The sequence below is a fragment of the Centroberyx affinis genome, unplaced genomic scaffold (genome assembly GCF_046629955.1).
Source record: "Centroberyx affinis isolate AG114_WGS23_722 - 3 ecotype Tasmania unplaced genomic scaffold, CSIRO-AGI_Caff_v1 ptg003402l_1, whole genome shotgun sequence".
NCBI classification, from domain to species: domain Eukaryota; kingdom Metazoa; phylum Chordata; class Actinopteri; order Beryciformes; family Berycidae; genus Centroberyx; species Centroberyx affinis.
Genome location: NW_027281382.1, coordinates 767 through 16,152, shown reverse-complemented (window position 1 = coordinate 16,152; position 15,386 = coordinate 767). Strand labels below are relative to the sequence as shown.

The window sequence follows — 15,386 nt, the reverse complement described above, 5'->3', positions numbered from 1 at the left end:
AATAATGAGAAACAGATTAGAGGAGAGCAAAGTTACATTTGTCTATTTTGAGGATGAGGAGGTGTGTAAGTTTCCATGCTCAGTGTTCAGGTGAGTTACAGTCTGCAGGGTTCAGGTGAGTTACAGTCTGCAGGGTTCAGGTGAGTTACAGTCTGCAGGGTTCAGGTGAGTTACAGTCTGCAGGGTTCAGGTGAGTTACAGTCTGCAGGGTTCAGGTGAGTTACAGTCTGCAGGGTTCAGGTGAGTTTCAGTCTGCAGGGTTCAGGTGAGTTACAGTCTGCAGGGTTCAGGTGAGTTACAGTCTGCAGGGTTCAGGTGAGCTACAGTCTGCAGGGTTCAGGTGAGCTACAGTCTGCAGGGTTCAGGTGAGTTACAGTCTGCAGGGTTCAGGTGAGCTACAGTCTGCAGGGTTCAGGTGAGTTACAGTCTGCAGGGTTCAGGTGAGTTACAGTCTGCAGGGTTCAGGTGAGCTACAGTCTGCAGGGTTCAGGTGAGCTACAGTCTGCAGGGTTCAGGTGAGCTACAGTCTGCAGGGTTCAGGTGAGCTACAGTCTGCAGGGTTCAGGTGAGTTACAGTCTGCAGGGTTCAGGTGAGCTACAGTCTGCAGGGTTCAGGTGAGTTACAGTCTGTAGTGTTCAGGTGAGTTACAGTCTGCAGTGTTCAGGTGAGCTACAGTCTGCAGGGTTCAGGTGAGTTACAGTCTGCAGGGTGCAGGTGAGTTACAGTCTGCAGGGTTCAGGTGAGTTTCAGTCTGCAGGGTTCAGGTGAGTTTCAGTCTGCAGGGTTCAGGTGAGTTTCAGTCTGCAGGGTTCAGGTGAGTTACAGTCTGCAGGGTTCAGGTGAGTTACAGTCTGCAGGGTTCAGAGCTGCAGGTTAATCCACTGAGCGCTCCTACAGCAGGCAGAACAGTAGAAGAAGAACAAGCTTCAACCAACATCCACAGACAGGAAGCAGCTGCTGCAGAGCTTTGAGTCACAGACTGTGGAGGATTAAAGTCAGAACAGTTTCTCTGGAGTATCTAAAAACTGCAAGTGTTGGATTTCATTAATAGACTTCCTTGCTGATAGTTTAATGAAAAGTGGAGTGAATAGAAACTTGTGTCAGGCTCTCTGTTCTCTTCACAGAGTCAATATGTTTTAGACAAACTGGTTTCTCTCCTCGCTGCTGGTGTTAACAGAGAGAAGCTTCATCTGCAGTTTGTATGAATGACTTGTCCTGAGCAGTTAGAGTGGGAGAGGAGGGGAGGAGGAGAGGGAAGGAGAGGAGAGGAGAGGAGAGAAGGGGAGAGGAGAGGAGAGGAGGAGGAGAGGAGGGGAGACGAGGAGAGAGGAGACGAGGAGGGGAGACAAGGGGAGGAGGGGAGGAGAGGAGACAAGGAGAGGAGGGGAGGAGAGGAGACAAGGGAGGGAAGGAGAGGAGACAAGGAGAGGAGGGGAGGAGACAAGGATAGGAGGGGAGGAGAGAAGGAGAGGAGACAAGGATAGGAGGAGAGGAGACAAGGATAGGAGGAGAGGAGACAAGGAGAGGAGGAGAGGGGAGGAGACAAGGAGAGGAGACAAGGGGAGGAGGAGAGGAGAGGAGGGGAGGAGACAAGGAGAGGTGGGGAGGAGACAAGGAGAGAAGGAGAGGAGAGGAGACAAGGAGAGAAGGAGACGAGAGGGGAGGAGACAAGGAGAGGAGAGGAGAGGAGGGGAGGAGAAGAGCAGGTTAGCAGTCTGTTTTCATGCTGATGACATTATTTCACCTGCTGAAGCGGTAGATGACCTGCAGATCGATGCTTTGTCATGCAGCTGGTGTGAGAAATGCAGATTAACTGGAATAATGTGTATTAGAAATCCCCACTGTGCTATCAGCAACTTTCAACTGTGATTGGCAGCTAAAGCTGAATTACACAAATCATTACAAATCTGAGCCTTCCTGTTGATGGACATATTTCATATAAGATTATGTCAGAATCTGAAGTTGATCTCTAAGACTTTGGTTTCTATACATATTCAAAACTTTATCCAGCTTGTGAACGTCCAGTGTTTGACTGTGAGGACGATCCTGCTCATAACAGGCTGTCAGTAAGGCTGCATGGTGTTGACAAACAGTCATATTGCGACTGTTTTTCCCAATACACACACACTGATTTTTCAATATTTTAGATTTTTCAGGCAACAAGAAGCATTTTTATAGAGCAACTGAACACCAAACTCAAATCTGTGAGATTTGAGTTTGAAAGAGACTTTGAAGCAGCTGAAAGTCTGAAAAGTGTAGAAGTATATTAGAAAGTAAAAGTAAAGCCTGGCTGAGCTGCTGCAGTGTTTTTAGTTTGGGAAGACGTTGTCGGGGGAAGTGAGGTGTTTCTTGGAGAGACCGGTTCATGGTTTGTTAATGTGTAGACTTGCCTGTCTGTTCGTTCTGCGCTGCAAGCCTGTTTTTTGTTTTTTTTTTTCCTGCTGAAAAATGTGGATGCCAGCCAGCTGAGGAACCCGCCTCCTTTTTAACCTTATTTGCCGCCTTCAGCCTCGACTCGCAGGGAAGAGACGAGCTCGGCTATAAATACACAAGTCCTATCTGAGCCTGAGCAGACAAACACCCGAGAACCGCTGTGTCTACTCTGTATCTACTCTGTTTTTACTCTGTATTCAGTCTGTTTTGACTCAAACCAGACGCACGCAGCTCCGCTCTGCTGCCGACTGATCAGGTCTGGATCATCCTTCTCTAATACAGCCTGGTTTCTTGACTGGTCTTTGAAGGGTTTTGACCATTTTTGGACCATTTTCTCCAGAGTTTTTCTCCTGGTCTGGGGCGGTCGGGTCGGGTCGGACTGTAGTCGAGACTCTGCTGGAGTCCGGAGTTAGTTTTGCTGTTTCCTCCTCCAGCCATGGGAGACTTTTGGGGCGATATTGCGAACCAGCGGACGGCCAGAGCGGCGTCTCTGGTACGTATCTGCAGCTCTGCAGAGACTTGCTTTCCAACACAGTTTGCTTTAAAAAGACACTTGGTGTTCAGCACTGTTTGGTTTAAAGTTCCACTGCTTTCCATTTTAGGCTTTTTTTAGGCTTCCTCTGGAACATATCCATAGACTTATCTGTTATCCGAAATTCTGCATTTATTATTTGCATTTTTATTTGCATTTATTATTTGCATTTCCCTGCATCTGTTAGCACTGTTCGCTGCACTGTCTCTATTGTTGTATGTTATGGACATTACCTTTATCTTAGTTTAGTACCTATTTCTTCTGTTGCCTTGCTGTACTTGGATCATACTGGACATTTCCTTGGCTTTGTCCACCAACTGCTGCTGTGGCACCTGAATTTCCCCAAGGGGATCAATAAAGTGCTATCTTACCTTATCTTACCTTATCTTACCTTACCTTATCTTACCTTATCTTACCTTATCTTACCTTATCTTACCTTACCTTATCTTATCTGGTAACACTTTACAATAAGGGTCACTAAGTTAAGGGTTAGTTAATGCTTAATAAGCACTAACTAACCCTTAATTAACAGTTAACTAATGTGTCTGGTAATCATTTACTAATGGTGTTCATGTTAACTATGGTATTAATTTATACATTATTTAATAGACATCTTTATAAACTATTAAATAATGTATAAATGAATACCTTAGTTAACATGAACACCATTTGTAAATTGCACATTAGTTAACTGTTAATTAAGCGTTAGTTAATTTTTATTAAGCATTAACTAACCCTTAACTTAGTGACCCTTATTGTAAAGTGTTACATATTATCTTATCGTATCTTATCTTTGTGATTTCTAATGTTTATGACAGTAGAATCCGCTTAGATTTCTAGATCCAACAACATTACAAGCAGCAACTAGTGAGGAGGTCAGGGGTCAGAGGTCACAGCACCCTGGAGGTCAGAGGTCACAGCACCCTGGAGGTCAGAGACAATTATTCCTGAGCCCAGAATGTTTTATTGAAAAGCGTCTGTGTGTTTTTGCTGTAGGAGAAAGAATCAGCAACAGTATTATTAGAGATTTAAACTGATCTGCATGTTCAGCAACAGTTGGGAAATAATTGAACTCGACTTTGTACCAAACTCTCTCTGAAGAAATTAACTGCAGACTCTGAGATTTGGAGTGAAAATTTATGTGGATCTGAGTGTGGAAACGTTCTGTTCCCTCTGTAGACTTTGTTAGCAGGACCAGCAGTAAAGTCTGGCAGGTGACTTGGACTCGAGTCACAGCTTTAATTGCTTGAGACTTGACTTGATGCATGAAGAGAAGACTTGAGACTTGACTTGACTTGGGTTCTGGTGACTTGGGACTTGACTCTGACTTGTACTCTGATGACTTGAAAAGGTTTCTAAAGTCTTGACTTGAGATCTTGTGTTTGTGTAAATGACTTAGATTGAAAGTGATGAGATTTGTTCCAGCAGACGACTGAATTTAAATTCTGTTTTCTGAATTTGTATGGAATGATTGAATTTATTGAAGTTGAAACTGATTATAGAAATCAAACTCATGATGCTCTTACCAAGTTTTTATCCTATTAAAACCATATTGCATTGAAAAGTCCTAGATATTTAGTTTTCTTTAAGATATTAAATTGATACTGGACTCTTGACATGGACTTGACTTGGACTTGTGCTTCAAGACTTGAGACTGACCTGGGACTCGAGTAAAGTTGACTTGGTCACACCTCTGGCCTGTGTTCCTCTTCTGGACACAGAGACTTTAAACCTGAAAGCTGATCTTTAAGTTATAATCCTGGTTAGATTCCTCTGGGACGAATTTTATTTTTAGAACCATTAAACCAAATGATTAAACCAGATTCTCCCTCTGGTCTTTTCCCTCTGCTGTCTCTTCTGTCGGTTGTATCTCTTGGACATGCAGATGAGTGAAACAGAGAGTTGTTCCTGACAGTGTGTCGGCCCAGCAGTCTGACACTGTTCACTTACAACTTTCACCTTTTAATTCATGGATGGGCGATAATTCAATATTCTGGTTTCTGGTCTTTCCGTGGAATCATATGGTGATGATGTGGAGATTTTGGGAAATCGTGACACAGAATTCTGCTGTCTGAACTGATGAGAACAAGCTAACTTTATTTAAAAACTGACAAAATGAGGTATGAGATTTGAAAATGTCAGTTTAGTTTGACAACTTTCCCCCTGTTGTCCCCTCTAGTGTTTCCAAGTGGTTTTGTTGTTGTTGTTTGCTCCGCTGTCTCAAAGACAACCGGATCTCTTTCTGTTAGAGTCTAGCTCTGTGCAACAGAACAAACCATCTGTCTGCTTATCAACTCTTTGATCAAAACACAATATAGTAACTTTCACCACTGCTCATTTTAGAAAGGCCACTGCAAGAAAACGTGTTCTTTGTTTAGATTATCAAACAGACAATGGATCATAGTTAGATGTTTGTTTCTTTTGTTCCAGAAACAAACATAGATGTTTGTTTCTGGCTGGTCCTGGCTTCCTTGTAGCTCCTGGTTCGTTTTCTGGCTGCTAGCGGTAGCGTTAGCAACATGGCTAACGCTACCGCTACCAATAGCTACCAGGGAAAACCTATTCTATTCCTCTTTTGGTCGCGCAATAGATGACGCACTTCCTTTGTGCCGTAAGTCGAGCCTTCATTCTCCCGGGAGATCGTACCCGGTGGCAGACAGAGCTGCATAGTGAAAGCGAGGCTTATAGGAACCAATCTAAACGCTGATGGTGTCATTATTCTATAGACATTACACTGTGCAATCATCATTTACTTCATAATGATAAGTTAAAGCAAAAAAGTTGTCTATAGGGTCTTTAAATGTGATTTTTCATACGTGAGCCATATAGTGATATACAGTACATTGACATTTAAAAATATCATTCTAATTCAACTAATTCTTATCACTGTGACCACTGCAATAACCGGTGATTTGTTAGGAGGCTGAATAACATAAACATTGACGTAAAAAGTCAATATCTTACATAAATGTTTTACAGATATTCTGCAGTCTTACATTAAAGCGTGTTTAAAAAAGACAAAATGTCTTGCACTATGTAAGTTTTTAAGTGATTGAAGCAAATTACAGTACTTGTTTTAAAGTTTTTCATCTTATTAATAGTTATTGGGATAATATTGTATATAGAGGTAATTTTGGACAAGATAATGATACTGTGAAACTTGTTTTGACCTGCAGTAAACCCTGAGAGGAGCTGCTGTTAATCAGTTTGTTTCCCAACTCTCTGGATCCTGCAGCGTTGCCCAACACTGATGTGATCTTGGATCAGGTCTTGGATCAGGTCCTGTGTGTTGCTCCGTGTGTAACTCTCTGTGCTGATATGATTCAGACGCTGAAGGCATTTCTAAAGAGCTGCTGTGAGGAAAAAATGAGGCTGCAGCTGATGGAGCTGCAGCTTCTGCCCAGAAACAACCAAACACACTGAAGCAGCTGTGTGTCGGAGCACCGGAGGCCGCTGGCCAGACGATGTCAAACCATCTGTTTCAAGTTGGCTTCATAATGTTCTACATCTTCTCCCATTGGAAAGGCTCACACATGTTCTCCAAGGAGACATGAATGGGTTTTTCCTCTGTTTGGAGCTGTTATAGATTTTATTGGAGAGGACTATGCTGAAAACATATTAAAAGGTTTTGCAACTTTGGGATCCAAGTGATCCCCAAAGGGTAAAGTCCACATGTCCATTAACATTTCATTGTTATTGTAGTTATAATATGGAGGATGATGATCTATGTTTGTGTTGTTTTCTTGTCTTTTTTCGTCTGTTAGTCTGATTGTTTGTACGGTTAGCTGTTGTCTAGCTCTAGTATTTGTGTTATTTTCCATTCTTTTTGAGGGCAACATTGAGTGTGTAATCTGTATAAACTGAAAATAAAATGATTGAAAGAAAGACCACCAGAGGCAGCAGCTCTGCCTTCAAATGAACCAAAGCTTCAGGTTCATAAACACTGTGGAGTGGTGGAAAGTCACTTAAAAAATCCCTTTTTTATTTCTGAGGGAAAACAAAAACAGAAGTGCAAACGATAAACCGGGCGACTGCAGGTTTCTGTAAGTCAGACTTTATAAGAGCTTAATACCAGGTGTGATAAAGTTTAACAGCAGTTTCTTCCCCAAACAAGCCTGAAGATTTAAAAAAAGAACAGCAGTAAAGTGTAGATCTACACAACCGGGGAAGAAGTAGTGCAAAGAGAACCAGGTCAACACTGACCCGTATAGCGGCGGATGTGATGCGGTTCAGCCACAGACTGTAAACCAGATGCAGCAGTGAGTTCTTCACCACAGGTCTCTGAAGGGTTTGAAGCCTAAAGATCAGGTTTACGGTTCCCACCATGTTGACATGTTTGGAGGCGGAGCAGCCAGAGAGGCTGAGGGTCGACACAGAGCTGCAGCTCCGCCTGCTATTGGTCTAGAATCAACCACCTGTTTGTTTGTTTATTTAGATCCCCATTAGCTTCTGTATTGTAACAGTATCTACTCTTCCTGGGGTCTCCATTAGCATTTTTAACAATACTTCAATAACAGAAAATACATCAATACACATCCGTAACATTCATACTCACAATAAGACTCAATACATAACACAACCACTAAGACACACAACAACAAACACCAACTCAAAGCCTGTCTAATACACTCAAAAGCTCTATATAATAATTTCATCTCTTGAGTAACTGAGAAAAAAAGAAATCACTTAGCAACTCATCCACTAAATCACAAATAAAAGTGGGATGGATAACTCAAAAACAAGTCATATAATATGATGTAAACAGTCCAAGAAGAGCCTTCAAAACTCCCCAGAGCTCACAGCAGGACACACTGGGCTGCTGGAACAGAGTCAGTGTTGTTGTGGCGGGTCAGAAGGCTTTAACACTGGTTTCACTGGTTTGTGATGGTTTTAAAAGCTTTAGCAGTACTTTAAATGGCTTCAGCAGTGGTTTAACTGGGATTGTGGTGTTTAAATGACACAGAGGTAGTTATTTTGTTGATCCGTCCTGTCCAGTGTCAGTGTGTGTGTGTGTGTGTGTGTGTGTGTGTATGACTGCTGTATTGTCTCGTTCCAATACAAATATTGACCTGCTGCCTGCAGACCCCCCCCCCCCCCCCCCCAACAGTAGAAAGCAGTCAGCTCGTCACACTCTTCTGCTTTTTAAACACAAAATGTGACGCTTTAGCTGCAGTTTGTGTTTCATGTATCAGCTGCTGCAGCTGCTGTCAACCTGCAGCTGGCTGCTGCCTCGCCCAATGAGACGAGACGAGGCGCTCTGACACGCTGTGGGCGGAGCCAGAGGCTCACGCTGTGGGCGGAGCCAGAGGCTCGCACTGCAGCTGTGTACCGATCTGCTGAACTTCTGACAAAGATCATTTTTGTGCATTTATACCGTTATTAGACAATCTGTAGCAGAGCTGTGACCAAGTCTGCTTCACTAGAGTCCCAAGTCAGTCTCAAGTCTTGAGGCACAAGTCTCAAGTCTAAATGTAGATTACCAAGTCAAGTCCATGTCATTAATGTCAAGTCTCAAGTCTAAATGTAGAACAGCAAGTCAAGTCAGAACAAATCAAGAGTCCAGTATCAATTTAATATCTTAAAGAAAACTAAATATCTAGGACTTTTCAATGCAATATGGTTTTAATAGGATAAAAACTTGGTAAGAGCATCATGAGTTTGATTTCTATAATCAGTTTCAACTTCAATAAATTCAATCATTCCATACAAATTCAGAAAACAGAATTTAAATTCAGTCGTCTGCTGGAACAAATCTCATCACTTTCAATCTAAGTCATTTACACAAACACAAGATCTCAAGTCAAGACTTTAGAAACCTTTTCAAGTCATCAGAGTACAAGTCAGAGTCAAGTCCCAAGTCTTCTCTTCATGCTTCAAGTCATTAAAACTGTGACTCGAGTCTGACTGTGTGTGTGTGTGTGTGTGTGTGTGTGTGTGTGTGTGTGTGTGTGTGTGTGTGCAGGGGAACGATGAGGAGGCAGTGCTGGACCAGGGGAAAACCAGCTCCACCCTCCATACGAACTTTGAGAAGGAGGAACTGGAGAGTGAGTCTTTCTGTTTTCACACACACACACACACACACACACACACACACACACACACACACACACACACACACACACTGTAGCAAGGTAGTCTCACCCCCATATTTACACAACCTCACACACACAGAAAGTAGCAAAGATCAGTCGACCCGTATTTACACACACAGCAGCGAGCGTGTCTTCATGTTTGGCTGCAGGGCACACACACACACACACACACACACACACACACACACACACACACACACACACACACACACACACACACACACACACACACACACACACACACACACACACACAGGGAAAAAGTATGTTTTTTAGGGTGCCACCACTACTAAGTGTTTTCATGGATTTGTTGGAAGCTGCTTCCTAGCTGTTTTGATTGAAGACTTTAGAAGGACACTTCCAACTCCGATGCTAAATAGATTTATTTCATATTATCGATGGTTCATTCTGCCTTCTTCAGGATAAAATGTCACATCATCTCAGTGACAAATATAATCTGCGAAAGAGGTTTTCTAAATCAGTGACATCACAGGGTGATCAGCTGTCTACAGATGTGTGCAGTATTCAAGGAACCACCAGATTCAATGTAAAGATTCACAGAGTGGAAAAAACAGTAGAAAAACATTAGGATGCATATACAATGGTAAGTAAAAATAAGTAGATATAAATAGAAAAAAGTAGTAGGTCAGTAGAGAATTCAATGATGCAGCCCAATAATTAATGCATTAAAGGGGGGGGGGTATCCTAGGATGTGGCAATTCTTGGTATTTCTGGTGATTTTGGTGCTTGGAGGTATGAAGTAATCACAGTAAAATAACTGAATCATGTTACTCTGCTGTTTCCCCACAGTCACCAACTATAAAACACGCCCCCTTGTACAAGCCAGTCAGAATTTGCTCCAGTTTCTATGTAGACACTGTAGACACTGGACTGTCTGAAATGGACCAATCAGCGTTAAGGGGAGGGTGGGCCTTCCAGAATGGCCAGCCAATCAGAAGCTGCTCATGAAAATGACGTATTTTCTTGTGGGTGGGAAACAAACACTGGGAAGTGAATAGCTTAAGCTATAACTAAACGATTTTTACTGACAAAACTTAACAGATGTATTTTATAGACATAAAGGTAATTATATAAAATTGCTGAAAAAGCAAAGCAAAACTGCCCATTAAGTCAAGATTGAAGACTTTAACAAATGGTAGAGATCTTTGAGTCAGTCTGGTTCTGTGTAGACCCACGGACCAAACCAGAGCCTTGAAGAACTCCAATCAGTTTGTTTTGGACTTGGCTAATCTCCCCCCCCCCCCAGGTCACAGAGCGGTGTATGTCGGGGTTCACGTCCCTCTGGGCCGTGAGAGCCGGCGGCGGCACCGGCACCGAGGACACAGACACCACCGGAAACGCCGGGACCGCTCGGACCGGGACGACGGACGGGAATCCCCCACCTACGGTACATCCTGTCTGCCTCTGGTCACTCCGGCTCATCAGATTCACATTTCCATCCGTTTTGACAGGAAGTTCAACCAGCTGAACTTCTTCTGGACGGACGGATTCATCGGCGTCCGTTCAGCCAATCAGAGGCGCTTTGGTGCCGATGTTTTTTTATCTCATGTTGGGTCAGGAGACGGACGGGCCAAACTCCCACAAAGTCGTCCTTTAACCCTCATCCTGCCAACATATTTAACATACAAGGACTACTGACTGGGGTCCCTGGGCACCCCAAGAATAAACTACTGTAAGAAACAACCATCATAGTAAAATGTTAACTTATTTCTTCTCAAAACATTATTAGTTATGTAATTAATGTCATCTGAAAAAAAAAGCATCTGTGTCTGTCTCCTTCAAAATGACTGACAGAGCGCCCCCCCCCCCCCGATAGTGTGTGAGACTTTAAATTAGGACCCATGGCAAACATGAACTCAATAAATAGTTCCATCTATTAAAACTGCATAGGCGGAATTGGGTGCTTTTGACTGGGGTCCCCCAGGACCCCAATACATTGGTGTTTTTAAAAAGCACGAATTAAAACAGAAACAGAAAACAATGATATGAAGTCATTAGGAACAAATTGATTGGCACAGTCATGAAAAATTGGAATGACAGAATAAAGCACCTGTGAGATATGACAAAAAGTACCTCTGGGGTCTGCGGGTACCCAGAGGGAGGATGAGGGTTAATCTTCTTCTTCTGTCAAACTGTTGGTGATTTTGATCAGGATGTAGCTTCAGCTGGAGGAGGAGGGAGGATCAACTCAAGTGATTTTAGATTGATGAATAGTTTTGTTGTCTGATAGTAGTGTGTCTGAGGGTGTGTGTGTGAGCAGTGTGTGTTTTGTCCCGGCAGACACCCCGTCCCAGCGGGTCCAGTTCATCCTCGGGACGGAGGACGATGACGAGGAGCACATCCCCCACGACCTTTTCACCGAGCTGGACGAGCTCTGCTGCCGGGACGGACAGCTGCAGAGAGTGGAAGGAGACGGCCAGGCACGACCACACTTTATTATGTTATGATATATTATATTAGATCAGATTTATTTAGGATATTTCTTCAGCCTTTATTTTATTTGTCAATTACTTCAACCTTTATTTAATTATAGTTTATTTTTATTTTGGATATTACCTCAGCTGTTATTTTATTTTCAAGTACGTAATTATTTTATTTTATTATTGGGTTTTTTTTAAATATTTTTTTGTTTGTTTTATTAATTCAGCCTTTATTTTATTTACAATATTACTTATGTCTTAATTTTTTTTTATAATATACAACTATTTTATTTTGTTTTGTTTAATTATATTTTAGCTTATTTATATTATGTGATCCTTTATTTCATTTTTTTCATCATACAATTTTTTATTTTATCATTTCACCATTTTTTTTAAATTTATTTTGGATTTGTTTTGTTTAGGATAATACTCCAGCCTTTAGCTATTTTATTTTTGTTATTTATTGTTATTTATCATAACGCTTAAGCCTTTGTTACACACCAGTCTTTGTTTTATTTGAAATAATGCTTCAGCATTTTTTGATTTTATCTCGGATGATGCTTAATTCTTAGATAACAAACGAAGACTTGAGCAATTATTTTATTTTGTGTGTGTGTGTGTGTGTCTCTGTGTGTGTGTGTGTCTCTGTGTGTGTGTGTGTGTGTGTGTGTGTGTGTGTGTGTGTGTGTGTGTGTGTCTCTCTGGTGTGTGTGTGTGTGTGTGTGTGTGTGTGTGTGTGAGCAGGTGGCTGAAGTTCGAGGAGGACGTGGAGGACGGGGGGGAGCGGTGGAGCAAGCCGTACGTAGCGACTCTGTCTCTGCACAGTCTGTTCGAGCTGCGCTCCTGCATCCTGAACGGCACGGTGCTGCTGGACATGAGAGCAGGGAGCATCGACGAGATCGCAGGTCAGAGACACCGAGAATACTGTTATTCAGCTTCCAGGGTAAAACTAGTGACGGACCATCTGTTTCTCTCCTGATATGACTCGATACCTGATCTGAGGTTCAGGATCAATACAGCCAGGATCCGATGTGATCAATAAAAGTTCAGTTCCAACAAAGTCTGACTGAGCAGAATTCTGTTTATTTCTGAGACTCAAATCTTTCCAGCGATGCCATTGGCTGCTAGAATGTAAACAACAATTTAAAAATGTCGTACAAAGTGACAATAATATAATTTGGATGGAGAGCTTGTGAAACTGTGATGGTCAAGAGTCTCATTAGTGATTACTACAGCAGAATAACATGGAGCTGATATCACCATTCATGTTCCTGACAGCAGAATAACATGGAGCTGATATCACCATTCATGTTCCTGACAGCAGAATAACATGGAGCTGATATCACCATTCATGTTCCTGACAGCAGAATAACATGGAGCTGATATCACCATTCATGTTCCTGACACAACAGACGGACTGACACGTCTTTGTATTGTGATATATTGAGTTTAGATATATCGTCCCATCCCAGAAAAAACTGTTCACTCAGCCAAAAACAGACCAGCAGCCTAAAACCCCAAAGGATTCATTTAATAAAGAGATGAAACAGAGAAAAGCAGCAGATCTTAGTGTTTGTGAAGCTGGAACTGGGAAATGTTTGGATTGTTACCTGACTAAAACTATTAATTAATTAATTAATTTTCTGTTGACTAATTGATTAATCAACTAATCGTTTCAGTACTGGCACAGAGAGGGAAAAAAACAATATTTATATATATTATATAATAAAATACATTTTGTCTTTGTGATTGATTTGAATAATTTCAGCTCTCCTCCTCTCCTCTCCTTGTTTCCTCTCCTCTCTTCTCTCCTCTCTCCTCTCCTCTCTTCTCCTTGTCTCCTCTCTTCCTCTCCTCTCCTTGTCTCCTCTCCTCTCTCCTCTCCTCTCCTCCTCTCCTCCTCTCCTCTCCTCGTTTCCTCTCGTCTCTTCTCTCCTCTCTCCTCTCCTCTCTTCCTCTCCTCTCTTCTCCTTGTCTCTCTTCCTCTCCTCTCTCCTCTCCTCCTCTCCTCTCCTCCTCTCCTTGTCTCCTCTCCTCTCTCCTCTCCTCTCCTCCTCTCCTCTCCTTGCCTCTTCCTCTCCTCTCTTCCTCTCCTCTCTCCTCTCTTCCTCTCCTCTCTTCCTCTCTTCCTCTCCTCTCTCCTCTCTTCCTCTCCTCTCTTCCTCTCCTCTCTCCTCTCCTCCTCTCCTCTCCTTGTCTTCTCTCCTTGTCTCCTCTCTTCCTCTCCTCTCTCCCTCTCCTCTCCTCTCAGGACACACAAACTGCTCTCCGATTATAGCAGTGAGATTATATGATAAAATACATTTTGTCTTTGTGCTTGATTTGAATAATTTCAGGTATTTGTGTTTTTGTCACTGCGGTTTGGAGCTAAACTCTTAATGTCCCCCCCCCCCCCCCCCCCCCCCCCCAGACATGTTGATTGACAGCATGCTGGCGTCGGGGCAGCTGGAGGAGGGCGTGCGGCAGAAGGTGCGGGAGGCCATGCTGAAGCGTCATCACCACCAGAACGAGAAGAAGCTCAGCAACAGAATCCCTCTGGTCCGCTCCTTCGCCGACATCGGCAAGAAACACTCCGACCCGCACCTGCTGGAGCGCAACGGTGAGGTCATCAGGCTGCACCTCCTATTTATTCTGCTTATTTTTTTATATCATTTTTTTTTTTTAGATTCGATGATAGTGTTCAGTTTGTCTCTGCAGTAGGCGGGGTCTGCTGATTCGTGTGACACAACGGCAGACCTCTCTGATTGGTGCATGGCGTTGTGTTGGCATGGTAACACTGACCGGTTGTGTTTTTCAGAGTGAAATGCGATGTCATGTTTGTGGCCGGGCTTCTCAGCTTGAGAGTCGCGTGTGAATCTCAGGCGTTTGGTTGATGAAATTTAACTGTAAACCTTCAGGCGCATGTGTTGAAGTTAACGCATCACTCAAACATGCAAATTAATTAATTCTAATGAGAGATTTGTGCAAATTAATTAATTCTAATGAGAGATTCCTGCGCAAAGTATTCATCTTATAATGATATGGAACAGAGAAAAGAAGCAGATCTTTGTGAAGCTGTAATCAGCAAATATTTGGTATTTTTTTCCTTGATAAATGAATATATATATATACAGTATATCCTTTATTTAACCAGGTAAAAGTCTCATTGAGATTAAAATCTTTTTTTCAAGAGTGACCTGGCCAAGAGAGCAGCAAAAACATTATTACAACAAGAGACACAAACAATACAGACAGACAAATATAACTGTCACACTACAAACGAGAGAACACAGCATCCAGTTAATATGCAATACTAATAGGTCAAGGACAAAAATCCAGTTATGATGCATAAACAGGTACAATTTTCTAAAACGATTTCAGTGAAAATTTAGGAGCAATCACACTGACCAAGAGTACTATTTCCTCCATCCTTTAAAATTGACTTAACTTCCCCCACAGTAATCGGCTCTGACAAGTTCAGGTCCTTCTGTACAATATTCCAGGAAGAAGGGGCAGCGTATTTAAAAGCTTTTTTTTGCCTAATTCTGTTCTAACTCTGGGGACCAACATCTGTAGAATACCGTGAGGCCATATTGATTTTGGTTTTTACACATGTACGTGCACAGATAAGGAGGAACCAGCCCAAGGAGAGATTTATATATAAAAGCCGACCGATGTGAAAGTCTGCAGACAGACAGAGACACTTAGCAGCAGCATACAGAGTACAGTGGTGTACGACTAAAATGATTAATCAGCTATCCAAATTATAATCGGTTAATTTTATCTCGATCGGCTGATGGATTAACCAGCCAATCGTTTCGGTGCTAACTGGACCACATGTTTTCCTGAGCGCTCTTCCCCTGGCTGTCACCCTGTTCAACAGACTGAGAATTAATAACTTAATATTT

General features: G+C 42.5%; 1 pseudogene; it reads left to right on the top strand.

Annotated features, from left to right (window-relative positions):
- LOC139660858 (sodium bicarbonate cotransporter 3-like) overlaps positions 1-14,098 on the top strand; it is a 35,670-nt pseudogene extending 21,572 nt beyond the window's left edge.
- The last annotated feature ends 1,288 nt before the right edge of the window (positions 14,099-15,386 follow it).